The sequence below is a fragment of the Vicugna pacos genome, chromosome 34, assembly GCF_048564905.1.
Source record: "Vicugna pacos chromosome 34, VicPac4, whole genome shotgun sequence".
NCBI classification, from domain to species: Eukaryota; Metazoa; Chordata; class Mammalia; order Artiodactyla; family Camelidae; genus Vicugna; species Vicugna pacos.
The window spans coordinates 14,521,900-14,548,777 of NC_133020.1; the positions used below are offsets into that span (position 1 = coordinate 14,521,900).

At 45.0% G+C, this 26,878-nt stretch overlaps 1 long non-coding RNA gene across 2 annotated transcripts; it reads right to left on the reverse strand.

Moving 5' to 3' along the window:
- Positions 1 to 26,494, reverse strand: LOC140691314 (uncharacterized). 2 transcript variants are annotated; one of them, XR_012066920.1, is made up of 7 exons: positions 26,414 to 26,494; positions 25,985 to 26,076; positions 25,616 to 25,752; positions 2,858 to 3,070; positions 2,567 to 2,702; positions 1,296 to 1,470; positions 1 to 1,083 (listed from the first exon to the last, which is right to left on the reverse strand). It is a non-coding gene; the product is annotated as an uncharacterized lncRNA (long non-coding RNA). The 2 variants fall into 2 exon arrangements; XR_012066921.1 differs by lacking the exon at positions 2,567 to 2,702.
- Positions 26,495 to 26,878: the final 384 nt, after the last annotated feature.

Consider the following 26,878-nt stretch of genomic DNA (forward strand, 5'->3'; position numbering starts at 1 on the left):
TTCTGAAATACTAAGGAGCTAATTTACATTCTTTTGTTTCAGATTAGGTTCTCAAAAGTCCAGGGTGTGCTTTATACTTAGAGCACTGGCTGGTCTGGACCAGCCACAGTTCAAGTGCTCAAAAGTCCTGTGTGACCAGTGGCTGCCACGCAGGAGAGGGCCGTCTCTAAGGGCTTCCCAACTCCAGTATTTTAGGAGTCTGGGTCACCAAGACTAGGGTGAGGTTTATGACATCAAGAAAAAGATGTCAGATTATACTGTATAGCACAGGGAAATATATACAAGATCTTGTGGTAGCTCACAGTGAAAGATAATGTGACAATGAATATATGTATGTTCATGTATAACTGAAAAATTGTGCTCTACACTGGAATTTGACACATTGTAAAATGACTATAACTCAATAAAAATGTTTTTAAAAAAATTCAAACACTATGAAAAAAAAGAAAAAGATGTCAAGTTGGAGGAGGAAGTAAAAACAGAAGGGTCATGACTTTGGGGATTTTTCCCACACCCCCCCATCCTCTCCCCAAGAGGCGTCTTGTTTTTTCTGTTCCTTGTTCTGGACTAAGGTCTGTCTGGTGGAGCTGTGTGCAGGAGAGCTTTGTGGGAATGCTTGTTCTGAAGCGCTTCCTTGGTCACCATGTCTGCTTTTCTGTTAACTTGAGACTTCCCACCTTGTCCTCTCAGCACTCTCTCCTCTACCCTCCTCTGAACCTCCTTTTCTCCTCCCATCCCTTTGATACACCAGCCCAGCACCAAGCCAGCCATGCCTGGGGTGAGGTACCCAGGGTACAATGTTTAAGGAGGCACAGGGGCATGGCGGACAGAGGAGGATGGGATAGCGGAGTAATTCTGAGATGCCCCTTCCCGTCCGGAAGCCAGGGAGGGACCCAGTAGACAAAATAATTCTTTTGCTGATGGTCCAGAGAACAAGGCTGAGGCCCTTGGAAATCAGTAGAAGGACCATAGATGGAGTCTAGAGTCCCAGGTATGACTCACCTCGAGTTCGCCTCCTGAGTGTGACCTGGCTCTGAGGGACAGGCAGCATTGCTGAGGGACACAGAAGGGATGCTCACGTGACTGGAAATGAGAGGAGAGAGTCTCACGGTAAGGGTTCTTGTTCCCCCTAAAGGAGAGGCTGGAGAGGTCCTTCATTCAGCTGCAAGGCTGGAAGGGGGGCCCTTTCCACGAGGACAGGCCTGGGTCTGCCTCAGTCTGGGGGTCCCAGGACCCAGTCCCTGTCGACACCTCCCTCACCGCCCCCCACCAACCATAGCTGCCAGGACACTCACCCTTGACTGCAGGACAGAAGCAGGAATACTGCCGGCTGGGAGCAGGGTCTGGGTCCCGACCCTTTACCAAGGCCACCTCGGCATTCACCTCCCCCTTTCTCTGCTCGCACTTCTTCACCAGCAAGATGGAAGGTATCCCCTCCCTGACCTCAATTAAATCCCATTTAAGAAGCACCTGAGTTGGGAGATAAAAGCACAGGGGAGTTTTACTCCTCAGGTCATCACCCTAATGGAGCTGCTGGTGTCTGGGAACCACAGCTCCGGCCAGGTTTCTGCTACTTGTGGCTTCTCTATCCAATCGCTAGACCCTATGAAAAGCATTTGAGAGCCAACTATACACCAAGCATTGCAGGGAATATAATACAAGTACGAGAAAGATGCTGCTCAGTCCCCAGCTCCTGAAGTGAACTTCCACTTTTTTCCCTGCCATTTAGCAGCTGTGGATGATCTGTCTAACCTGCTGGGGACTCATAAGAAAACTGCCAGAGGGAGGGTGTAGCGCAGAAGTACAGCACGTGCCTAGCATGCACAAGGTCCTGGGTTCAATCCCCAGTACCTCCATTTAAAAATAAAAAATACCCTGCCTCAGAGGAGCTCAGTTTGGAGGAGAGATGAGTGTAATGAAGCAAAAATATGCATTGTATTACACATTATGTCAAAGGAACACACAGGACCACGGTTGGGCACAAAACGCCAGGGTGTTCAGGGTAGCCCACCCTCCCTGAGGAGGAAAGGCTTAAAGATAATACGTAACAGCTTTTCAGGTGGAGGAGGAGGAGGAGTTACAGGGGTTATAACAGCCCTGCCCATTAATACAGTGGGAGCACCAAGTGTGGGCAGTGAGAGAGGACCCTGGACAAGGGGACAGTGGCCAGTGAAGCACGAGGCAAGGGGCCAACCTGAGGGGATGTGTGAGATGCGCAGCCCCACCCGAAGCCCTAAACCCAACAACGTGTCCTTCTAAGAAGAGGACACGGAGAGACACACGGGTCTAGAGGAGGCAGAGACCCAGAGCAGGGGGCCCGGGAAGACACGGCAGAGGCTGGAGTTATGCTGTCTGTAATCAAGGAGCACCAAGGATGGACAGAACCCCCTCAGAGTGGAATTCTAAGGAAACTGAAGGATGGCAGAGCCAGGCTGAGGAGGGTATTTCAGGAGAACGTTCTGCTGGGGCAGAATTGTTTGGTGTCCTCTCCAGGCAGAAGCAGCTGTTTCGGAAATGTGGTTTAGACTCTGAATCTGGAGGACTCTGTGATTCCCCACGCTCCTACCTGCTTGTTCTTCACCCCCTGGTTTGAGGCTAGGATATTTAATCATTCACCAAATACATATTGAGTATCTCTCCACGTCCCTTCCAGAAGATGGGGACTCCACCGTGAGTAAGACAAAGCTTCTGTCCTCATGGATCTTACGTTGTAGCGGAGGGGAGAAAACAACCACCAGGTGAATAGAAGACATTCAGCAGAGTTGAGGGGAGGGGTTGGGGGAGCAGGTGCACACACAGGGTGGCCAGGGAAGCACTCTCGGGGAAGGTGACATCAGGCAGGGAGCCTTGCACATACCTATGTTTGGGATCATCCCAGTTTCAAGTATTCATGCCACAACTGATCCTGTAAGCCTTTAAAACATCTCAGACATTTCCATATTTAAGTCTTCATATCTTCGGAGCCGCCTCTTGCACTTGATGTGCGGCATCAAAACCGTTTGGTAAGTCCTCGCTGTTTCATTTCTTATTTTGAAAACAAGTCTCATAATAACCTATAATGGGAAAGAATCTGAGAAAAAATGCATATTACATAAAACTGAATCGCTCTGCCGTACACCTGACACTAACACAACGTTGTAAATCAACTATACTTCAGTTAAAACAAAGAAAGAAGCACTTGAGGGACGAAAGAGGGCCTACTTTGTGCCAGCTCCCTTTTCAGTGCAAAAGGACTAAGGAGAAATACCCATGTATTCTCTATGTAAACATGTACAAAGCACCTACTATGTGCCGTGTATGTGTAGTGTTTCAGATGAAACGGAACCCATGACTAAAAGAGCTTCACCCAGGTCAGTAAATCATGTCTGCAGCACAATGTCCTCCTTTCCTGAGTTGGAAAATCAGTGGGTTACCACCTGTGCTGCCTGTCCTTCGGTGGCTACGTTTATTCAGTGTGTTGGAGTGGGACCCGCAAGGAACATGGCCCAAAGGGCTAGTGTCCCACAGCGGGTGGAATGAGAAAGGTCCCCAGTCTGCTTTCCAGCCCCCAGGCCACGTCCAAGTCTGGTTCCAGCCTCATCCCAGAGATGCACCAATGGCCAATTCCAAGGAAAACACAGACCCAAACCAGAGTGAAACTCCAGTGGAAAGACTCTGGGCTGGCACTGGGGCAACACCCTGGGGCCCCCACTGGCAGGGCCACGCTGCCGTGGCAGGCGGAGCGAGAACAGGGCGCTGTCGGGCCGCGCTTCCCTGCCAGCCACGTCCTCAGTCTCTGGTGCTGCCCCAAAACACGACCGCTTGAAATGCCCATTCAAGACACTGAGGGGTGTGGCTCTGGGAGGGAACAGTAGAAACAGACGCTGACAAAGGTGAGTATCGAGAAGACTATTTTAAGAGAAAGTGGGAGACGATCAAGCTGCCTTCATCTTGGTAAAGACGAAGGCCCCAGGGACTTCCGGGTATGCCTGCTCAGCTTCCCAGAACAAGGCTTGTCCTGGATGCCTTGAGAAAGAACTTCTGAACCGAGACCCATGGAAACATCATTTTCCCACTGTGAAAAAGGATGGCTCTCTTCCCACAAAATAGTAACAATACTGCGTCTATGTGATATATATATACACGTGCTTTGCAATGTTAAACTGTTAGTTAATAATATTTGGGGGTGAGGGGAACACTTAGCATAATGTATCCGGCCCATGATGCAGCATCAGTGAACAGCAGCTCCAGGTGGGAATAAGCTTGACCAATTAGAGGAGTGAAGTTCAGAGAGACCGAGGGATGTGTCGGTCCCAAATCTAGTTAGTCAGGGAGTCAAAACTCGAACCCAGGCCTTCAGATTCCCATTTCAGGCTCCCAGCCGTCGTGTCACCCTAATTCCCACTTCCTGACTGGTTTAAGGATAACAACTTAGATAGCAAACTCTTTCACAGCCTAAATTTTTTTTTTAATCTTGCATTTTTACTCCCACCCACCAAAACAATGGAAGAGCTTCTGTGACGTACTCAAGGATCACCAGCGGTCCCTATTTTGGTAGTTTATCTATTTTCTGTGTAGTAATGTGTCTCTGTTAATCCCAGTTTACTTCCTTTTTCACGATAATGACAGCTGGTGTCGTTTTTAGTTTCCGCAGCACTTGTGTTTTCTGACTCATGTTTTATCTTTCCAGAAACTCTCCAATGCAGACATTGTTATCCTTGTTTTACAGATGAGGAAACTGAGGCCCGGAGAGGCAAGCGGTCTGCACGCTGTCCAGCCTTCGGAAGGAGGCGCGGCCACCCACAGCCCTACTCCAGAGTCAGGCTGTCCTGGGGGTGTCCCTCTGCCCTTGGCCCCCGGCCCCCGGCCCCGGGCCCCGGGTGGGGCTGGCCGTGCAGGCACAGCAGGGGCTGCGCTCTCTGCCAGCTTTTCCCCAGCGGCCCAGGTGGCCTCCCTGCCGGCCCCGCCCTGCTGAGCTCAGCTGCCGCGGGTGCTGCCCTGCGGCTCTAAGCTGCTTTTCAGCCTTGTAGGTTTGGCAGGAGCTGCGGCTCCTCCCTTCATTTCTCTTTCCCAAGTGAAAAGAGCTGACAAGTTGACTTCACTGGGGCCAGGCTGGCATCTCTTAGCAAACGTCGCCATTCACCACTTGTCTTCCATGATTCGGACTTGGTGCTACCGCTGCACTTCTGCACATTCTGAGATACGAAACCGAGCTACAGCACGACTGGGTGCTGGTCAGGGACTTCACCTCATTTCCCGGGCTGCAGCCCTCCTGAAACCTTAAGGGCTTCAGGCAGGCAAGGCTACTTGGTCTGGAGCAAGCTGGGAGGGGGGTGCTCGCAGTCCTGTCTCCGGCCCCCTGCCCACTCCACTCTTCCCATAACCTTCCCGCATCTCCTCTGTCTTCTGAACACCTTCGCCATCTGATCTGCTCTTCTGTTTTCTGTTTTAAGCTCACATCTGCAGAGAACCCTCTTACTCCAGACACTGCTTTACTAGCTATATATCCATGATCTCAATCCTTCCCCCTCCCAGGAAGAAGCTGATAAACACATTCATGGCAAGGAACAGAGGACAGATAAGGTTTAATGGGTTAACCATGGGGCACTTCAGTGGAAATTGAACTTCCGGTAATACTTCTGTAAATACAAAAGTATTAGTAAGCCAGTTAAGTCAGGCCGTGGGCGGTTTGGTTAATTTGGTAGACTTCCTTTAAGACCTTGAATCATGTTATCAGGTACTCAGGCTCCTGTCCCTCTTTTGCAAGACTGTTTCTTTGGCAAGTATCCTTCTTCACTCAGTTGATTCAACACAATGGGACATATTAAGCACCTACTGTGTGAGGGGGGTTGCACTACTCTTGCGACACCAAGATCTCTACACAAAGGAAGCTCTGAATGCCCGAGACTGCAGGAAGTGCTTGAATGTGTCTTTGCATCTTTCAGGGGAGAAGTTACGTATATTTCTGAGATTTTCAAGGTCTTTCAACTCACTAGTGGTTAAGAATGACTGCTTAACAGATTTAAGTTATAAGCCCTGTCCGTGAAAAGAATGAACATAGGAACAGAACTACTACATACACGTATACAAACATGAAGTCCCCTCTCCCTGTCACCATCTGTCATGGAGGCGTGCCACGACCTTGTGGAACAGAAGGACCCTCTCCCCACCTTCACTCTCTCTTCGACTCATGTAGCATCCATCTGGACTCAATCAAAAGAGCTGCTGTCCAAGTGACCCCATCTTCCACTGAGTTGGAAGGCTGAGGAACTGACCAGTCTCTTATTTAACCTGGCCCATTTGGTGTTCACTTGCTGCTTTTCCATGTACATCTACTGTTTGGTTTGTTTCCTTGACTAGATCTGCCTTGAGTAAAAGCAATCATCAAGATAAGCAATTTTAAGTACACACACACACACACACACACACACACATATTCCTATTGTAATTTAAGTCAACAGACATCTGGTTAGTCATCTGGTTCATTCATTCATGCATTTAATCATCATTTGCTGTCCTACCTGGAACCAGGCTAACCTGGAGTTAAGGACAAAAATAAAGCAAGTTTTGCTTTATTAAATAAAGGCCCTCACCATCTAGTGAGAAACAGCCATAGAAGCACATGATTATAAAACAGTAATGCAAAGTTAAAGCAAAGAAGTAAATAATCTGGGAATTCAAAAGAAAGAGGGCCATTTCTCTTGGAGGGATAAAGAAGGCAGGAAATGTTTCACAGCAGAAGTTTCTCAAGAGTTGACGAGTAAGTTAAGACCAGACGCGACAACCCAGGACATGCTGTCCCTCCAGAGGGCTGCCTCTTATTCCCGCAAGCATCCGCTCGACAAATGTGCGTGCTGAGCTCTCACTGCCCAGCCTTCGGCTCTGTGATGGCAGCAATGCATAGTCAAAGCATCCCTGGGTTCTGCCCCCTGCCCCTTTCTCCAGAGTAAGAAAGACAATTTGCATTGCAAACTTCTTGGCTGGGGTGGCGGGCACTTTATAGCAGGGGTTCATGAGCCCAGGCACTTTATAAGACCAATTAAAGTCTACTCCCATCTCTGGCTAAGTGAAAGGCAGCCTGGAACATGAGCTGTGTCAGCAAGGCCCACCTAACCCCTAAACCTCCTGCCGCAAAGATCCCTGCCATCTGCCTGAAGGTGGACCACGAGCATTGGTGAGAGTCTTATTTTGAGATGCATGTTCGTCGTGAAACGCTAGTAAACTAATCTGGTCGTTAGGCGGTTACTATTCATACCTTGTGTGTGAATTATAATGCCATTCTCTCTTCCTTCTTTGGAGCCTGCTTTGCCTGCACCTGTCAAGAGCCAGCAGTCTCTGGGAATTGTTGCTCTCCGTGGCCCTGAACCAAGGCCTGGCTGCCCACTGCCAAGTGTAGGTGGGAGCGGGCATCTGAAAGCTCAGGTCGGGTCCAGTCTCCTCACTGCTCTCCACCCCCATGCAGGCTTGGCATGCAGAGCTTCACCCTTATCTGGCTCCTTCCTTTGTCCTGCGCAGCTGTCCCATGGTCTCCCCCGGGAGCACTTCTTTAGGGACCCTGACTTCAGGTGCAAAGGGAGGAGGAGCTGCACCGGAAGCTGGAGAGGGGAGATGGAAAGGCCTGGAGGATAAATCCCTTCTCTTTACAGTACGGCCTGGGGAAGCCCCTGAGGAGGGGACACAGAGATCCGAGACACTGTGAAAAGTGATGGGCAAAGCGCCCAGGGACCAATGTCACCTGCCTGTCTCAGGCCATTAAATCGCCAACAACCATGGCTGCCATTCACGGTGCTCAGTGATGCGAGCCACGCACACATTTTCTCACTTAATCCTCCCCAAAACCCCAGGAGGCGGGCATTATCTGTCTCCTCCACTTTACAGGGAGGAAACTGAGGCTTCCTGAGGTTAAATAATCACAAACCTGGCCAGGAGGAGAGCCAGGGCCAACCCCAGATCCCCCAGGCCAGAGACAGGGCTTTTTGTCACCACCGTTGAGGTTCGTGGTCACTCTCTGCAAGCGTGTCTGTGGATTGAACCTAGATTTCTAAGCGGGAGGGGAGGCCCAGCCCAGGACAGAAGGCTCCCTGCGCACCTCAGGGGAGCTGCTTGCGCACCACGGCGCCAGCCTCCTCCCATAGGGCTTTCAAAGGAAACCAGGAAGCAGGAGGTAGGGTTTCCCTTCACACAGGTGTCTGCTGGTACCACTTTGAGGGAAGCAGAGGCTGCTATGACAGCCTACTCTGAAAGCAGGCAGACCAGCCTGGTCTTCACAGGGAGGCAGTGATGACTTGAACTGGGCAGAAGCTTTTAGTGAATAATCACTCACTGAACATCAATGAGGCATCAGGCCCCAGGGTCGCCAAGATTTAAATGAAAACAAAAGCATAACCACCTGCCCTCAGAAAAGGTAAGAGTCTAATGTGCAGGGGACACAGGTGGTACCCACGTGTTACGAGGTGGGACGTGATGAAATGAGAAGCAGCCAAGAGCGAGACGGCCTGGGTGCTGGTTCTGAGTGGGTCTGGCACACGAGTTCTGTGGGGGTTATCGAAACACTGTCTGTTTGTTCCCTCAGCAGTAAAATGCGGATAATAGGACCTACCTCTTAGGGGTGTTGAAAAGATTAAACAGCAAATGTGAGGGCAATGTTTAACTAGGGACCGTTCCTGGTTAGCTCCGGGATAAACACTGGCGCTCACAACCTTGGGCAGATGACTTAACCTTTTCCTGTTCAGCTTCCCAATCTGCAAATTAGAGCTAACACACCCTCCAGACTTCTGAATCTGGCCATCCACAGAGGACGCCTGGAAACTCTGAGAGGCGTTGTGGGGACGAGGCAAGGAGAACCACTGACACTCAAAGGGCTTCCAGTAAAGCTGGGAGACACCGAGCAGCATCGGCTGGGGGAGGAGCATGGCGCTGAGTCAGCGCTGAGTTAGAGGACGCCTGCTCTCCCTCTGCGGGTCTTCAAAGTCTGGGAGGGGGTCAGGTGTGGGGAGGCGACCCAGGGGTTAAATAGTCAGGAGAGACTCCCCCAGACGTGGGGCCTGAGCTGTGCCTTGAATGCTCCATATGGAGTTTGGAACAAGCACAGGGTGTTCTTGGACAAGAGATCAGAGTGGGTGTTGTTAGGGGTCAATTAGAACATAATCTTAGACTTTCAGGGTCCTCTCATTCAGTGGATGAGACACCACTGGGCTCATTCTTTGCCCAAGGTCCCAGCAGCCACCTTTGCTGCCACTGGGGTCTCCTGTTCCCAGCTATTCCCAGACTTCCTAAGAACTGTGGGCTCCATAAGCAACCTGTGTCCACAAACGATGTTTGAGAAACACAGCTTGAAAGGCCGAGGATGCCCCAGCAGAGTAGCCAATCAGAACTTCTAGTGTTTTACACACCAAATAAACCAGAAAAAGCAAGTAAACACTCCCATTCTGATCCAAAGGAGAACAGAGGAGGTAGTTATAAAAGATAGGGTGTGACCCTTCAGGCACAGCTGGAAAAGAAACTCTCCTTCAAAGAGAATTGATCACCTTGCTCAGTTCCCCTTGGGGGCAGTAATTCCTGGGGGCACATCTGTTCATTATTAGCAACTGCAGGCGTAGGTAATGGAAATGGGAACCATACCTCGCAGCTAAGACATCTCTGCCCAGTTACTTGTCGCTACTAATCTGTCTCCATCAAATTGTACACATTAAACCAGTGCCTAAATAAACAAGTAAAAAAGGTTAATTTCCTGGCAGGAAATTCCTGTGTAATTAGCCAGTAGCTCCAGTCCCTACTCTGTCACTAACCAGCACTACGACCTTCAGCAGGTCCTCCTCTCCGCATTTCGTTACCATAACCTTAGGCCAGGCCACTATGCCCCCCGTCCTGGACCACACCAGCTTCTGACTGATCTCTGTCTCTAGTTTTTCTCTTCCCCCAAGACTTCCCTACTCCAAAGACCTTTAGTATAGAGATCTTCCCAAATCTGATCAAGTCTCCCCTCCTTAAAATGTGAACCATCTCTCCATTTACTCCAGCATAAAATTCAAACACCTTTGCACAACTTACAAAGTCACGCTCTGGCCCCTGCTTACCATTCCAGACCCTTATCTCACCCTTTCCCCTCTGGAGTCCTGTGTTCCAGCCATATTCCACTACCCATGTTCCCCTGTATAATACAAACAATAACCGATTTATTGAGTCTTTTCTGTATACCAGACATTGTTCTAAATAGCTCTGCATGCATTAAATAACTTAATCTTTATAACACTACTAGATAATGCAATGATCATCTCCATTTCACAGATGAGGAAACCGGGATGCAGAAAGGTTAAATAATCATCCAAAGTCACCCAGAAAGTAAATGGTAGAACCCAAATACACCATACTTATCATCCGCTTGCCACTTTCTTATCTCTAAATCTTCATACGGGGGTTCCTTCCACCTGGGAGACTTCTCTTCCTACCGTTCCCCTTCCCTACCCTTCTGTCACCTGGCTACCTCCTAGTCTGCATCTGAGGTTCCCCATGTATACATATATCCCCTCCTCTGAGCTTTCCTCCCCAGGCTGACCTCTCCCCTCAATGGCAGTGAGTCGCCAAAGACGGCCTCCCATGAACGATGGCTCCTAACACTCACGCCCTGATGTTGTTCCTTCACATGTTGACTCTCAGCGGGCCCTGTGACTCACAGCCGAAGACAGCAGATGTGATACTGAGTAACTCCTTGGCCCAGGCCAAAAGAAGCCGAGCAGCTTCCACCCAAGTCTCTTGGAACACTCATTCTGAGGCAAATCAGACACTATGCAAGAAGTACCTCACACTGTGGGGAAGCCGAGGTAGCCACGCAGAAAACCACATGGAGCTAGAGAGATGCCCAGCCAATCCTAGCTGTTCCAGCCATCCAAGCCCGTGCACCAGATGTGTGATAGAGAAATATCTTGGATGTCCAGCTCGGTTGAGCCTTCAGAAGACACCAACCTCAGCCACCACCTGTTGTAACTGTGTAAGAGACCCCAAGAGGGACCATGTAGCTAAGCCAGTCAACCCACTGAACTGTGATTTGTTACTTCAAGCCACCAATCTTTAGGGCGGTTTTGTTAAGCAGTAATAGATACCCAGAATGATGGGGATGCAGTGGTGAACAACAGATTGTGTCTTAGTCTAATGGCAAAGTCAAGCAAACAGGCAAGTACAACATGCTGTGATGAGTTGAGCGGTGGGGGAAGGGTGAGGGAATGACTGTCCATTTCTTAAGCACAACCAAGCTGAAAACCAACAAAAGAAAGCAGTATGGTGTAGTTGACAAAAGCATGGGCGTTTAACTCAAAAGGAATTCTTTGAATTCCAGCCCTGTACGTGCTTTTTGAGTGATTACGTAACATACATATCACATGTGACATATTTATAGAAATATATTATTAATTGCAGAAAAAGAATATGGTCCAATAATAACCCAGGTCTGTCAAAGTTCACCTAAAACTAACACAGCGGAAAATTCCCTCAAGACATGTGACCTTATCTCCAGGTTGTACATTTTATGACTAAATCATTAATTATATTCCATTTACTGAAAAACCCGTTTCTCTGGGAGAGAATGAAGATGGGGATTATTCCTTAGACTTTGGTGCATGCTAAACAGGAGACTGGACTGGCCACTCTTTGGGGCGGGGGGAGTCAGTCTTGTTCATTCCCGCATCTCCACACGGATAATTGCACCTGGTACATGGTAGCGCACCCAGCAACTACCAGGGACTGGCTAAGAAGTGGGAAAACTAGAGAACTAGCATATTCTGGTTCCTAAAACCAGCCTCTATATTTTGGTTGGGGAGCTGTCCATGCTTTTCAGAAGTAGAAGGGGGGAGAAGGATGTGAGCAATTCTGAGCACTGACACAGCATGGTGAGTGGTTTTTCATATGCGGAGACAATTTTAGCAATGAATGTACCTCCAAAAGCACAGAAAAGGCTAACCAAACCGAGCGAGCACGGACTGCCACGTGGGGCTTTGTTTGTTTCAGCTCACTGAGATTGCAAGATCACTTACGAGTCGCCTCACTAGGTCCTCCACCTTGAATGCTTCACTTCACCTCCCTGACTCATTTCTGTCTTTAGGCCCCTTCACGTTCTAGAGCCTCTGTGGAGTCTTCCTTAATTTATCCTTCAACTCACTCCACAAATATTCACTGAGTGCCTATTAAGTGCTAGGCATGCTTCTTAGTGCTGAAAACACAATGATGAGTAAAAACAGATTCAGTCTCACCTCCCACTGTGCTTATAATCTAGTGGGAGGAATAGATACCAATCAAATAACCAGACAGAATACTGTGATAGGTGTTACCAAGTCTCTACTTGGAAGCATGCAATGATGGCCTCTAATAGTGTTGTCTGCCAAGGCTTTCCTGAAGAAGGGTTTGCTTGATTGAGCTGGGGTCTGAAGGATGAGCAGAAGTTGCACAGGTGAAGAGGGCAGAAGAGGAGAGTAGGTACAGCAAACAGCATGTGCAAAGGCCCTGTGGCACACAGGAGTTTAGGGACTAGAAAACGGCCAGTAGGGGAGGAAGGACAAGTGAAAGAGTTGCCGGGGAGGTTAGTGGCTCCATGCAGAGCCTTGTAGGCCACACTAAGTGGCTTTGTCTTTATACTTTCTCCAAAGAGCAATGGGAAGGCAATGAAGGGTGGATGGGTAGGTGGGTGGGTTAGTTGTTGGTTTGTCTTTTTGAAGGTTGACAACGGTTGCTTCACCTGGTGGAGATCTCTGGAAAAAAGACCCAGAATTGTGACAAACATCTCTGACTTTATTACTCTGTGTTGTTTGTGTCCCCCCTTCCCTGTGCAACCTGGAGCAAGCTAGTTATCTGAGCTTCCTCTTCTGAAAAGGAAGATACTGATAGTAGCCACTTTCGAGAACTCCTATGCAAATTAAGTTAAATTAAATCATGCCCATAAGGCACTTAGAAGAGCATCCGATACATAGCATGGGCTCGGAAATGTTAGCTGTTGTTATTTTACTATTACATCTTAAGCATTATATTATCTATTGATTTACTCTCTAATTGCTCATGCCATATAATCAGCACTCCATTTGCATTTTCTTGAATCATCCTTCGTGCACTTCTTGATTTTAACTCTCCAATTAAGACTGAAAGCTCCTCATGACAAAAACTGTTAGCTCTCTCATCATCTAACGTGTTGCTGATGTATTTGTTGACTGATTAGTTCTTCAGAGCTCAATCTGCAACTACTTCCATTTTTTTTTAATGGAGGTACTGGGGATTGAACCCAGGACCCTGTGCCTGCTAAGCACGTGCCCTACCACTGAGCTGTACCCTCCCCCCTACTCCCATTTATTTTGAATGATGGAGGCAGCACAGGAAGGTGGAAGAATGATATGGGTGCTTGAAAAGAGGTCAGAGAAGGGAATTTGGTTCTGATTATGAACAATGATCTTCAGGGATGTGTGCAGAGCAGATGCCAGGGTGCACTTAGAAACTGCTCAGGACCCAGAAACGGAAATCATCATCAGCATCAGAACCAACACTTGCAGAGTGTCTACAACTAGTATGTGAGTTAACTCTTAATCCTCACAAGAACCCTGGGACAGTGGTATTACTGCTACCCCCATTTTACAAGAAGCAAAGGAACAGCAGTGCAGAGGGCTGAAACACCCAGTGTGACACGGCCCGCATGCAGCACAGCTGTGTCACCCAAGTAGCGATGACTTATGGTTCCTGCCACCACCCTGGGTCTGTGGGACCTCCCTCAGCCTTCCCTGGCCCTTCAGTCCGTCCTGCATCGGGCCTGCTCTCCAGCCAGCCTGTGCTGCCCAGGTCAACTGAGGTTGTGTCTACTCCACCAGACAGACATTTAAGGCAAATCACCTGAACTCTCCATCTGCTGCTTTCTAATTTGAAAAGCAAGAGGTGAAAAGAAGGGACTCCCAGAAGTCCACACTTCCACAGTGCAGAAGTGAGCCGCCGCTGATCTCCACGTTAACCTCCTCCCACCCACTGGGATGAAGTCAGACAGGCTTCTGCGCCGGACGTTTCCTGAGTTTTCCTGGTCTCCGTATTCCCACCACAGCCCCTGTAGCTGGCGACTTGGTTTAATGCTGCACTTTCTACAGCACTTTGTGCATTTTGGCATCTGATAAAAGTTCATTAGAAAACCTTAATGAGGCATCACTGCATTTATTTTGGCTTCCAACTTGCAGAAAAGATCCTTGTATTATTTTCCAAAATCATAGGATGAATAGGAAACTGAGCCAAGCCACTCCAAGTTGAATAAACAGAGAGCAGGAGGCAGAGATAAACGCGTATTGTCAGCACCCACTTGGGTAGCCCGTCCAAAGCAAAGCGGGGGCGGGGGGGGGGTCACGCACCACTTAACGTGGCGGCAAGCCCAGGTTCAGGATCAACACCAACCAAACCTTGTCTCTGATTCACAAGCTGTGGTGAAAGAAGATGCCGCCTACAGGACAGATTGAGTTGGAAATAACAGTACGAATTCTTAATTTTTTCCTCTTTAAAAAAACATACAAGAAAAGGCAAAACAAAAGGAAAAGAAAGCAAATGGGCATGAGGAAATAGCAAGGTGAGGGAAGCATCCACAGGGGATGGAGGGAAGGAGAAGGGAGGGACGGGCCATCATGACGAGCTGCAGCCCAGGGAGATGAGAGGGCTTCCGCACAGAGGGGTGACACGGGGTGGTGTGTCCGAGCCACAGCAGGGTGAGGAGGGCATATGGATGAGGGAGGAGCAACATGAGATGCTGGGGCCCAAGCAGGTAAGGAGGATGTCTGTGCCATGGGACAGGCTGGCACGAGGTCTCAGAGTCTAAGCAGGGTGATACAGAGGTCTCCAAAGAGAGTAGCCTGGAGTTGGGTGCTGGAGCCTGAGCAAGGTGAGGAGGGCATCCATACCTGCGGGCAGCCTGGGGTGAGAAGCCACAGGCCAAGCACGGTGCATATAGTGTCCAAGCAGGGGGGCAACCTGGCACGGTGTGTGAGAGCCCAAGTGAAGTGACGGGGCATCTCTGCAGGAGCGGGGTTAGTAGCGGCTATGGGAGATTGGTGATGTACAGAGGGACTGAGCAAATAAGGAATTAATGTGAAGGATAATAAGAGCCATCACTGTTGGAAAGGGGAGTTAGAAAAATGGAAAGGGAGAAAACTAGAATAAACCCCGTGCTGTTAGACTGGCATTGGAAATACTGGTATGAACTCATGTTTTCCAACACAGAGAGAACAGACACAGAAACAGAGATAAATGTAAATGTGTGTCTACATGTATGTGTATATATGCATGTATATTTATATGTACATAAGCACATGCATATATTGCCTAATTCTGTCCCCTGAGAGGGCCTGGGAACAGTGATACTCCAAGAGCAATGACCACACATAGAGCCCAGATGTTGGCTTCTAAATGCCATTATGTACTAAAAGAAACCAGCGTCCCTTGAAAAAAAAATGGCTAATTCCAAAATGGGAGGGAAAACACAAGATCTGTCTGGAACATCTTGTGGTCCCAGAAATAAAGAAATGCTCAAAGAATCATGGGGACGTATCAAAAGGACATAGAAGCCAGTTTACAGAGGAGCCCTACTCCAGCCAGATCTGGGGTGATTTGAGCATCAGTGTAAATAATAAAACAGGAAGCTATGAATCCATACTGATATAAAGGATAAACTGAAAGTTTGATGAAGAGGGAGTAATTTATATGCTTACAAACTACCTCTTTGTAAAATAGTTATTAATTATAAACAGGACAAAAGATAACTTTATAGAGAAGAAGCCTCAGAGACATCACCTGAATCAAATGATCAAAGTGAACAGCAGCAGCAGTGAGAAAATTATAACCAGGAGCCACGAGAAACAGGCTGCCGTGAGAAAAACACACATCATCTCTCTGACATCCAGTGAAAATCATGAGAATCCATCATGTTCCAAACTAAGGGATATTCTACAAAATAACTGGCCTATAATTTTGAATACGGTCTGAGGATTAGATTGTAGTAATATGTCAGTGTTCACTTCCTGATTTTGATGGTCGCATTTAGATCATATAGGAGAATGTACTTGCTTATAAGAAATATAAACTAAAATACTCAGAGATGATGAAGCATTGTACTGACAACTTTCTCTCAAGTGGTTCAGGAGAAAAAAAGCTCCTTGCTATACTTGCCTCTTTTCCATACATTTGAAACTGTTTCAAAATAAAAATTATTTTAAAAAACATAAATAGGGTCATATCAAAAGGACACAAGAGGGACTTCTCCTTCCAATTAGGTATTAGAGAGTTACAAGAGACTCATTCGCACTCTAACAATGAGAATAAGGAAGTTAATCTATAAAATTATAGTTCTGTTTTATTTTATTTTTAATAGAGGTACTGGGGATTGAACCCAGATGGTTTGGTGTCTGACATTAATTTGGGGGAAATATTTATAAAAACATAGAAAACCTAAAAAGAAACCAAACACAAACTCTAGAACTGAGAAGTTCAATAACTCAAATGAAAAATTCACTCGAGGAATTCAAAGACAGATTTGATCAGGCAGAAGAATGAATCAGTGAATTTGAAGAGAGGACAATGGAAATTAGCTAGTCTGAGGAACAGAAAGAAAAAAGACTGAATAAAAGTGAACAGCGCCTAAGGGACCTATGAGACACCTCAGGAAGACCTGCCTCCACACGGGAGAAGTCCCAGGAGAAGAAAGAGAAAAGGGGGCAGAGAGAATATTTAAAGAAATAATAGCTGAAAACTTCACAAAGTTGATGAAAGAGAAGAGTATAAACATCCAAGAAGTTCAATGAACTCCAAGTAAGATAAACTCAAAGAGATCCTCACCGAGATAAATTATAATCAAACTTTCAAAAAGCAAAGACAAAGAGAGAATATTGAAAGCAGCAAGAGAGAAGTGAATCATCACACACAATACGACTGTCCTCAGTAAAATATGATCACCAGCATAGTTCTCATCAGAAACTTTGGAGGCCAGAAGACAGTGGGCTAATATATTCAAAATGCTAAAAAAAAAAAATCCACTATGAATCCTGTATATAGCAAAACTGTCCTTCAAAAGCAAGGGAGAAACAAAGACACTCCCAGATAAACAAAAGCTAAGGGACTTTGTGACCACAAGACCAGCCCTGCAACAAATGCGCAAGAGATTCCTGCAAGGTGAAATGAAAGGACACCAGATAATAGCTAGAAAACATATGGAGACACAAAGATCTCAGTAAAGGTAATACATGGCAGTGGGGAGGGTGTAGCTCAAGTGGTAGAGTGCATGCTTAGCACACACAAAGTCCTGGGTTCATTCCCCAGCACCTTCTCCAAAACTAAATATGGAAACTTAATTACCCCACCCCCAAAATAAATAAATAAAACAATTTTTAAAAAAGGGTAATACATGGGCAATTACAAAAGCCAATATTATTGTAAAATGATTTGTAACTGCACTTTTTGTTTTCCATGTGATTTAAGAGACTAATACATTTAAAGAAAAAAACATTGTATAAAAGCTAGTGTTACTATAACTCTGGTTTGTAACACCAAATCTTGTTTTCAACATAATTTAAGAGCCGAGTGCATTTAAAAGAATTGTTAGCTCATATTTTCGGCTGCACAATGTATAAAGGTCTTATTTTGTGACATCAGCAACAGGAAGGACTGGGGACAGAACTATAAAGAAGCAGAGTTTTTGTATGTTATTGAAATTAAGCGGACATAAATTCAAATTAAGAATGTTATAACTTTAGGATGTTAAATATAATCCCCATGGTAACCACAAACAGCTAAAAGGAAATGAGAAAGGACAGTGAACAGTTCACTATAAAAAAAGCAATTAAACATACACCAAAAAAAGATAGCAATGCAGGAAATGAGAGACAAACAAAAGCCATTAGGCATATAGAAAACAAATAGCACAATGACAGAAATCCCTCCTTATCACTAATTACTTTAAATGTAAATGGATTAAAACCTCCAATCCAAAAACAGAGACTGGTAGAATGGATAAAAACACATGATCCAACCATATGTTGTCTAAAGAGACATACTTGAGCTCCAAAGACACAAACAGGTTGAAAGTGGAAGGATGGAAAAGATATTCCAACCATATGCTGTCTACCAGAAATCCACCTTAAATATAAAGTCACAGATAGATTAAAGGTGATAACAAAAGGAAAAATAAAGCCAACAAAGACCTCAAATCAACAACCTGACTTTACAACTTAAGGAACTAGAAAAAGAACAAAGGGAACTGAAAGCTAGCAGAAGGAAGGAAATAATGAAGACTAGAGCAGAGATAAACGAAATATAGAATAGAAAACAATAGAGGAAGTCAATGAAACCGAAAATTGTTTCTTCAAAAAGATCAACAAAACTGACAAACTTTTGGCTAGACAGACCAAGGAAAAAAGAAGACTCAAATTACTAAAATCAGAAACGAAAGTGGGAACATTACTATCGATTCTTCAGAAGCAAAAGGGATTATTAAGCGGGCACTTTTGTTGGCACTATGTTACATGCCAACAAAGTGGATAACCTCAATGAAATGGACAGATTCCTAGAAACACAAAACCTACCAAGACTAAATCATGAAGAAACAGAAAATCTAAACAGCTCTATAACGAGGAAATTGTATTAGTAATAAAAATCCCCCAACAAAGAAAAGCCCTGGACCTGATGGTTTCACTTGTGAATTCTACTGTTCTTCAAATAGCTTTAAACTTCCTTAAAGAACCAATATCAATTCTTATCAAAGTTTTCCAAAAATCTGAAAAAGGAATACTTTCTAACTGATTCTATGAGGCCTAGATTACCCTGATACCAAAGCCAGATAAAAATACTACCAGAAAAGAAATCACAGACTGATAATCCCTATGAACAGTGATGCAAAAATCCTCAACAAAATAGTAGGAAACAGAAATCAGCAACATATTAAAAGGATTACAAATGACCAAGTAGGATTTATTCCTGGAATGCAAGAATGGCTCAACATTAGAAATTGATCAATGTAATATGCCACATCAGCAGAATGAAGGGGAAAAAACACAAGATCATATTAAGTAATGCAGAAAAATAATTTGACACCCTTTCACAATGAATACATTCAACAAACTAGGAGTAGATGGAACTACCACAACATAATAAAAGTCATATATTAAAAAGCCACAGCAAACCTCATACGCAATGATAAAAGACTAAAAGTTTTTCCTGCAAGATTGGGAACAAGGTAAGAATGCACGAATTAGGCAAGAAAAAAGAAATAAAAGGCACTCAAATTGGAAAGGAAGATGTAAAATTATCCGTTTGTAGATGATATGATCTTATACGTAGAAAATCCTAAAAGATTCCACAAAAAAACTATAAAATTAATAAATGTATTGAGCAAAGTAGGATACAAAGTCAACATACAAAACTTATTCGCATTTCTATATACTATCAATCAACAATCTGAAGAAGAAATTACAAAAACAATTCCATTTACAATAGCATCAAAAAGAATGAAAAATAAAATACCTTGGAATTAACCAAGAAGGTGAAAGACTTGTACAATGAAAACTAGAAAACATTGCTGATAGAAGTTAAACAAGACAAATGAAAACAATCCCATATTCATGCACTGAAAGACTTAATATTGTTAAAATGTAATTACTACCCACAGCAATCTATAGATTCAATACAATCCCTATGAAAATCCCTATATTTTTTGCAGAAATAGGGAAAAAAATTCTAAAATTCATATGGAATCTCAAGGGACCCTGAATAGCCCTCCCCAAAAAATCTTGAAAAAGAACAGAATTAGGGGAACGCTTTCTGATTTCAAATCTTAGTACAAAGTACAGTAATCAAAACAATGGAGTATCGACATAAAGACAAACATATAGACCAGTGGAACAGAATAAAGAGCCCAGAAATAAATTATCTCACATACGGTCAAATGCTTTTTGACGAGGGTGCCAAACCATTCAATGGGGAAAGAACAGTGTTTTCAACAAATGTTGCTGGGAAAACTGGAGATCCACATGCAAAAGAATGAAGCTGGATCCCTACCCAATACCACATACAAAATCAACTCAAAATAGATCAAGGACCTAAATGTAAATAAGACCTAAAACAGTCAAACTCTAAAAGACGACAGGACAAAGGCTTCATGACATTAGATTTGGTAATCATTTCTTGGGTATGATACCAAAGGCACAAACAACAAAAGTGGACAAATTGGACTTCATGAAAAAAATTTTAAATGTTGTGCATCAAAAGACATTATCAGTGGAGTAAAAGGGCAACTCACAGAATGGGACAAAATATATACAAATCACGTATCTGATAAAGAATTAATATCCAAAATACATGAAGAACTTCTAAAACCCCAAAATACAATCTGACTCAAAAATGAGCAAAGGACTTGAATAGACTTTTCCCCGAAGAAGATATACAAATGGCCAGCAAGCACGTGAAAAGACACTCAACATTACTTAGGGAAATGCAAATTAAAAGATGGCTACTATAAAAAACAAACAAAACCCTGAAAACAACAGGTTTTGGTGAGGATATAGAGAAACTGAAACACTTGTGCACTGTTTGTGGAAATGTAAAATGGTACAGCTGCTATGGAAAATAGTTCGGTGTTTCCTAAAAAAATTAAAAACAGAATTACCTATGATTCAGCAATTTCACTTCCAGGTATATACTCAAAAGAATTACAAGCAGGGTCTCAAAGAATTATTTGTACACTCGTGTTGATAGCAGCCTTATTCACAACAGCTAAAACAATCCAAGTGGAAGTGGAAGTGGAAGCAATCCAAGGGTGCACTTAATGGGTGAATGGATAAGCAAAATGTGGTCTATGAATACAATGGAATATTATACTGCCTTAAAAAGGAAATACTGCCATATGCTATAACATGGATGAAACTTGAGGACATTACAGTAAGTGAAATAAGCTAGTCACAAAAAGTCAAACACTGTATGATTTCACTTACATGAGGTACTTAAGAGTAATCAAAATCATAAGGACGGATGGCATAATGGAGGTTGCCAGGGGCTGAGAGGAGGGAAGAATGGGTACAGTTTCAGTTCTACAAGATGAAAAGTTATGGATGGATGGTGGTAGTGGCTGCACAACAATGTGAATGTATTTAATACCACTTAACTGTAATATACTTTAAAATGGTTAAGATGGTAAATTTTATGTTATGTGTATTTTACCACATGAAAAGAGAAGTGGGGGAAAAAAACCGCACAGGAATGTTTATAGCAGCTTTATTCATAATTGCCGAAACTTGGAAGCAAACAAGAGGTCCTTCTGTAGGTGAGTGGATAAACTATGATACACCCAGTGGAATATTACTCAGCACTTAAAAGAAGTGAGCCATCAAGCTATGAAAGCCAATCTGAAAGGCTATATACTGTATGACTTCAACCACACGGCATTCTGGAAAAGGGCAAAACTGTGGAGACAATAAAAATATCAGTGGTTGCCAGGGTTTCTGGGCACAGCAGGAGACAAACAGAGGGAGAACAGAGGACTTGCAGGGCAGTGAAAATGCTCTGTATGATACCACAATAGTAGATCCATGTCATTATACGTTTGTCCAAACCCCGTAGAATGTATGGGGGTCACACCAAGAGTGAACCCCCAGGTAAACTATGGACTTTGGGTGGTTATGATGTGTCAGTGTAGCTTCGCTGATCATAGCAAATGCATCGCTCTCAGTGGGGCGGGGGGGGATGTTGATCATGAGAGAGGCTGTGCGTGGTGGGGGGCAGGGGGTGTATGGGAAATCTCTGGACCTTCCTCTCAATTCTGCTGTAAAACTAAAACTGCTCTCTAAAAACATTTTTTTAAACTATAAGGCTATATCAGAGTTTTGCTTTAAAATTAATTTCAGAATGAAATGTAATTCTTCTAAAGGACTGCTGTCAGAATAAATTCCTAGTTTTTAGTTTCAAACTTTCCTGATACTATATCCATATTTAACATAACATTTAAAAAATACATCCATATTTGTGTATATTTATTATAAACTGTCATTAAAATACCTTATGTTTATTGTAACACATATGCAAAAATACAAATTCAAAGAGAGTGAGTTAAAAATAAATATAAGTAGAGGGGAGGGTGTAGCTCAGTGGTAGAGTGTGTGCCTAGCATGTACGAGGTCCTGGGTTCAATCTCCAGCACCTCCGTTAAAAAATAAATAAGTAAATAAAATCTAGTTATCTTCCCCCAACAAAAAAATTTTAAAAAACAATAAATATAAGTAAAAATTCTCATATTCTCTTCCCATATCCTGACAAACATGTCATGTCACTCCCCTGGGTGCCTGGGCCCCACTGTGGCAACCACTCCTCAAGGCAAAGGGAAAAGAAATGAGCCCTGGCCGCAGGCCCCTGGCCAGTGAGTGACTCAGGGAGCCTTGGGAGTGGAGGAGAAGGGGCAGGAAATGACTGTACTGTGCTCAGGACCATAAACTCTGCAGTCGACGTCAGGCTGTCAGTCTCAAAACACACTCTCCCTCCCCGCACCCTACCCAGGTGATCAACGCAGAGGCGGCCCCTCTCTCATTCCCACGTAAACCGCTCAGCCTGAACCTTGTCCTTGTGGGGCTTTGGCCTCCTCCCAGGCCACCCTGGGTGATCACACATCAGGTGGAGTTCACCTGGGCAGAGATGCTGAAGAGGTGAGCTATGAAATATGATGTACCCATACTCCTCCCAAGATGGCACCTGGAACTTGGTTGGAAACAACACTGGCATTTGTTCAGAAAATCAGGCTAACCAGGGTCATCTGAACCCTGGTTTGTCCCTCAGCATCTTCCACCACTCCTCAAAAAGAAGACTTGCCTGAAGCTGCTGTCCTGAAAAGTAAGCATTTCTGCCCCCTGCCTTAGGCAGGTATTATGAACAAAATTCCAATAGAATTTTTTTGAAGAACAGTGTCTTTCTTTAAACTGCTATAACCTTGTGAGCACATTATAAAACATATACAAACCTACAAAGATACATATACTTCTTTTAAGAATCCTCAAGGGAAAAAATGAACAATCTGGTTGATCATCAAGGTCCTCTCAAACCTAAAATTCTGATTTTGGGTGAGGTTTCATGTGAATATTATGGCAGAGTCCAAATATCAATCTTACTCATTTTATAGAGACTTGGTGAAAATATAAAACTCTGGTGGAAAGGGGCCTCTCTCCCACTCCCCTTCTCAGCTCCAGCCCTTTGAATTCCACCCACATCAGTGAAATGGAAACAGAAAACACAGATTAACTATGATGTGACCAAATCTCTACTTCATTCTGTCAGCATACGCTCACCCTACTAAGTTCCTGAACACCCTTGGATGAATTTAAGAAGTCACAGAAGACACAGAATGAGGAATGACCAGGTTGTGGTTTTAAAATATGCACAACTGAGCTCTTCGGTTTCCTCAAGGAACGATTCATCACTTACAGTAAATGCTGTAACATATGCCAAGCACCGAGCAAGTGCCTAGTGCACAGCAGGCTCTCCACGCCCTCACGTAAGGAACCACACACCAACAAAGATACACACAGAAATATGCCAAATAAGAAACCTTCCCATGGTCCCCACTCTCTGGACCCACCCAGAAAACACAACAAGGATGTTGGTTTGAAGTTGGCACTGGAAGTAATAGCCCGGGTTGGAGAGTTTCTAAGAGGTCAGGCATGGGGCAGGAGTCACAGTGGACTCTTCCCACAAGTGGAATGTGTAGGGGAAGAGCCAGCACAGAAATCAGTGACAGGGCGCTTAGCTGCAGACTTCCGACCACCACGCCTGACTGCTGCCATCACTCTTTTGGAACCAGAGGGACGATTCCCCATCATGCAGAGCTGAAAGATGTGTCTTTAGGACAGAATGAACAAACAGGTAGCTCGCCAGCTAACCAGAACCAGGCTTATCTGACGGAGGAGTGAGGGCGATGAATAAAGCTTACCAGATGGATGCGCAGTTTAAGAGAGTAAGGTCTGGGAAGGGCACTGATGGCTCCGCGAATTTACTTTCAGAAACACAAACAACAGGTACTAGAGTAGGTGGTGGGGGTGGGGGTGGGGGGTGGAAAATAACAGTGTTCTAAGGTTACAGGGTGGGGTCGGGTTGACAGGGAGGGGGAGCATAAACAGAGGGCTAGCGACTTAATCAAAACCCTAGGAGGGAAGGGCAGGCTTTTGAAAAGAACAAAGCTGCATGAAGGCTGGAAAAGAGGGAACGCAGACTAGGACAGTGAGGAAGAGGTAACAGTGGAATGCAACTTTTTCTTCTTTCTACATCTGACTTCAGTTCACTTTTGTCTCCCAGTCCTCATCTTCTGGGTCAATAGTGGAGCCTCTTGAAGGCTGACACCTTCAAATACCTGAAGGTAGTTCTCATATCCACCTTGACCCCCAGCCCTTAGTCACTGCGGGCCAAACATCAGACAAAGAGCCCTTTTAATCAGCCACTGTGTCCCAGTCACTGCTCACCATAAGCCATCCCGGCTCAGGGTGAAACCTTCCCCAGGCAGGGGTACGCTTCTCCCTTCTGCCACCTACTGGTGGAAATGAGAATGTCACATTCTTCCACCTGCTTTGCAAATAGGTTGAAGTCTGAAAGCTCACTTGTCTTGTTATGCGGACCACATTCTTCGAAAGGAAAAATATATATATTATAAACGATGGTTCAATAATCACTCAGTACACGCTTGCTAAATGAATAATATGAAATTGTGCACACACGTGCGCGTGCACACACACACTGTATTTAGTGTAATCAAATTTGGCCCCTTATGAGCTGTATGGACAAGCTACTTAGCGTTCCTCACCTGTAATAATAGTACTAATGACAATCGCAGTGGCTAACACATTAATCTCTATGAGGATGAGCCACAGTACAGTTCATTTAAATCTCACGAGGTGGGTTTATTACTCATCTGTGTTTCTTCAGATAAGGAGGCTGAAACAAGAAAAGGCTGAATAATTTGCCCAATGTCTCACAGCTGGTAAGGAGTAGATTTGACAGTCCGGCTCCTTAGAATACAAATGGGAACAGTAACACCCACCTTTTGTGATTTTTCAAGGAACTAGAGATACACGTGTCAAGCAGACAACACACAGTATGTTTCAGAAAATAAGAGATATTGATCCTTCCCTGTGTGCTGGGCCCTGTGAGATGTTAGTCACATCCACGAAGAGGCCATGGTCCCTGCCCTCTGGGTAAGCAGGGTCACAGGACTACACTAAGTCTGAGTTCAGCCAAGACAGCCTACTGGTAACTTTCCTTCAGTATTGTCTTCCTAATGCCTGGCACAGTGACTGGGAGTGACTGGAAGGAAGGGAGAGAGGGAGGGAGCAGAATTAAAAATGCATAAATAAGACCAGGTTTAAGACTCGATGAGGCAGGTAGGAGAGATACTCTTATTTCCCTATTAGCATGTGAGAGAAACTGAGGTTCAGGAACTCACGAGGTCCCACAGCAGCAAGGGAACAGCGCTCTGGACTCACTCTTCCCTCATGCTCCACTGTGTTCCTCACCCCTCCAGCGCCCTCCAGTCCCTAGATGGCAGCCGCAGGTTGGCGAAGGGCGATCGTTTGGGGAAGGTGTTAGGTGAACGGATGGTTATGAACAGATAAACAGGGCCTACCGCCTAGGCTTTCCATGAGCCCACTTTCTTCCTGGTCTCTCTTCCACTTGGCACAAATAGCTTTCCTCTAGGTCAGAGCGTTCAGTGCTGTTTTCCAAGGTTCTGCAGTTATTTTTAGCCGGTGTTTCAGTGCATACCTGGGACAGGTGAGGCACGAGAAGGAATGTGGGTGTGGGTGACCCTTCAGCTTCTAGTGCCAGGGTCTGGGTCTCTTGTCATTCCAGCCAGAGGCGTGACTCACACCCTGATTTATTATCAGCCCTGAGTCTAGATTTCACCTTAAGAACTATGTGGATTAAAAATTCTTGTAGATTCTCTAATTCTGTGCTCAAGTCTTGGGGGCATACACACTTGACATTATTTTGTTACCTGCTTTTGATAAGTTGGACACCTTCATTTTCTGTAACCAATACCACAGCCCGTGGTTCTTTCTGGTCTCACTTCCCAAGGCTTCGAGGGACCTGCGATACAGAGTCTCTGATTTAGATTTTTTGATCTACCTGCATATAGAAAGCTACCCACAAAACACTCTGGCTGTAAGCCAGATGTCTTTATGGAGTCAGCCAAGTCCTAGGATATTCATCACATTTTTGAGGGACTGAGAAAGAATAATCATAATCTAGTTGAGTCTAGACCCTTCCTGACAACTACTAGAATCCCCTGACAGTGCCCTTAAACTCCAGAGTGCCTGGGATTCTGGGCTGGCTCTAAGCCTGGAAGAGCCTATGCAGCTGAAACCCCATCACTGGGATCCTAGGACCCCTTCATAAGGTAGGTATTTTCCTCATCTCACTTTACCTCTGTTCAGAGGAAGTAACACCAGGCTAGCTGGTATCATGAAGCCATGATGCAATGAACACTAGACAAGGTGTCTTCGTGATTCAGGTGAGAAGTAAGGGAGAATTTTTTCTGGGCCAGCACTACTAATGACCATTGCAAGACACTCCCTTTATTAAGTCATAAAGTTAGGTGTGGGAATTACACCTGTGACAATTGGGACACTGACGGCAGAGATGAACTTTACATTTCACTTAAGAGAATGTCATTTCTTTAAATGAAATCACATTTCACTTAAAATGTCATTTTAAATTTCTGTGCCTCTACCCATCCTATCATTTCTGAAGACCCACCTCCTCTTTTCTACTTTCTTTGCAATTAGCTCTACCACTTGCATTCCACAACACCATCTTAAACTCCCAAAATGTAGCAGTCCAGAAAGACGGTTTGCACTGGGTTGAACTGAAAATTCAGGTCTACGTGGAA